At 37.9% G+C, this 2,522-nt stretch overlaps 1 protein-coding gene across 1 annotated transcript in view; it reads right to left on the reverse strand.

Annotated features, from left to right (window-relative positions):
- Positions 1 to 2,522, reverse strand: part of LGR5 (leucine-rich repeat containing G protein-coupled receptor 5) — a 121,954-nt gene that overhangs the window by 20,546 nt on the left and 98,886 nt on the right. The window lies entirely within an intron of this gene.

The raw sequence follows: 2,522 nt of genomic DNA on the forward strand, positions 1-2,522 counted from the left end.
CTGCCTGTTCTGCTCCCCACTCTGTCTCTGGTGAATCATCTCACTGACCCTGCACCTCTGACCTGTACCCCAGTTCTGTATGAATAAATAAATAAATCTTAAAAAAAAAGCATATAGCCACTTACATTGTAATAAGAGAAGGATTGCCTACAAAGGCTTTTTCAGGTATCGACTTGATATTGTTGCTGTGAAATCCTCTAGAAAGAGAGAAAACATAGCATATAGAAACTAATGTATGCAGTAAAATTAGCTAGCAGCTTTCTCTCCAACCCCCACAGGCAATCATCAGCACCTTTAGAAACTAAAGACAAGGTTAAATTTCTCTATGCATCTTAGAACTAACATGGCCTCACTTATTCTAGGAGAAAAAAAATCACAAGCTGCTGTCTCGAAAGGAACACAGGATCTGAAAATAATTGTGGTGTTTTATGGAAACTTACAACCCAATGTTATAAGCAGAAAATTCCTCTTTTAATACCCAGCACCATCACCTAATAACTTGAGACAGCAAGGACACCTTTGGGGAGATAATTATAATAATTCCTCCTGACCCCATTTGAAGCTAAGAAAAGAAAATTGACTGAAGCTGCAGTGAAGCAGAGTTAAGGAAGCTCCTTATGAGGACAAAATTTCCTGAGCTGATGGAAGCTGCCCCAGCTCAATGGTCTGTGATAATGAACTGACTCATCTGTTGGTGCTAACATTGTAGGAAAGGGAGAGGGGTAAATCAGGGTCATTGGGTCCTCTGGGGGCCTGCAGTTGCTTGAGGTGAAGGGTACCTGTCCACACACAACAGTGAGCAAAGTCACAGGTGGGGTCTTGGGGCAGAACCCACTGTCTAAAGTCCTTTTCTTATAAACTGGCCCTGCTCTTCGGCCCTGGAGTCGTGTGTCTTATTTCCCTCTGCCAGGAAAATAAAGCATGGTTTTTATTTTCCTTTCTAACATTCTTTACATAAGTTATTCATATTTTGGAGTACAAAGAAAAAGTTCAGGAAATTATAGCATATGCAAAACTATAGGTGGAATGTATTAGCTGGACGTTAGTTTTACTGTAGTAAAATCATGTCTTTGTTAAGCACATTGTACCCATTCAGTTCTAGAAGACTTAGACAATCTAGGAAAGCTTGCACTTAGAAATTCTTAGCAAACAACTGAATTCCATTACAGTTTTGTTATAAATCTATATAGTATACAAATGACGGGGAATATAGCTCAGGAAAAGATGAGTATGGCTTAGAGAAATATGTGTATAAATTGAATATATATGAATAGAATGAATGTAAGTAAATTTATATTGAAAAATATATAGGTGAATTTAAATGAGTTTTGCTTCCTGAACAGGTACTTGAGCATTGGTGAGGATTAGGGAACAGGTATTCTTACCTTCTGTGGTGGGCATGTAAATTGGTGAAGATTAATTCCCAGGATTAGAATTAAAAGTGTGATTAGGGCTCTCCCTGGTGGTACAATGGGTTGGGCTAGCTGAAGTCACTGCAGAGCTGTTATTCCTCTTTCAGAGTTATTAGCACTTCAAAAGAGTGATTAAGAAAATCAGTCCTGTGACTGCAAGGAGAAAAGAGCAAAATCAAAGCAATTTGCCAACCTTTTAATATGTAAATACTCGCTAATGAGGACTAATGTTTATTGGCAAGAAACTTTAAAATCCCCAGTTTGCCAACTTACTGTCAGAACATTTCAAAATGATGAATGGTATTTCTTTTTCAGTTGTCAGGACTCCAACTCATTTCTGACAAAAGCTACAAGGTTCCAGAAAGCTTCTCAATCGAATTGATACAGGACACAAGAAGTGCCTTGAGAGTCATGTTGAATAGTTTTCTTTCTTCCCTATGTGAGACACCACCCATTACCTCTGACCTAACAGTAGCTTGAAACTCAGAGTTGGCTTAATATTTACATATTTTCATCTTCCTAGATATCTGTACGGGATTAGTCTTCTGTCTGCGCTCAATGTGAACTATGGAATTTGTTATACTTGAGTTTTAAATCCATTTTAGGTTTCTATGGCATATACATATTTCATATACACCCTACTAGAACTGATGGACCTTTCAGAAGTTACATCCTGGTTTATGAATGTGACTCAATGCTTAGGCTCCATAATGATGGTTATGAAGACTTAGCATGTCTCCTACTTCCTACCATTATTTGGGGCTGGAGTCTGTTTCTTTTTCTTTTTCTTTCTTTTTTTTTTTTTTTGGAGTCTGTTTCTTGTAAAGGACCCCACTGGGTTTGTATGTGGGTATGGGTCTGCCTCCTTGATCTCTAACTGACAGAGCATTTATAAGATACATCTGCTACTGTAGACATACGCTGTGACAGACCTTCATGTTCATCCTGCAAAGGAGCCTCCCTTCTAGCTAATTAATACATCCATTACTCAGGTATTCACTTTGTGTGTGTGCGAACATTTACTCTAACAACCTACTCTTCTAGTATATTTAGGTTTAAGTTAAAAATGACCGATGACTATGTGATTTGGATATTGATATTCTTAAAAAT

The sequence above is a fragment of the Condylura cristata genome, unplaced genomic scaffold (assembly GCF_000260355.1).
Source record: "Condylura cristata isolate star-nosed mole 26May11 unplaced genomic scaffold, ConCri1.0 scaffold00004, whole genome shotgun sequence".
Lineage (NCBI taxonomy): Eukaryota > Metazoa > Chordata > Mammalia > Eulipotyphla > Talpidae > Condylura > Condylura cristata.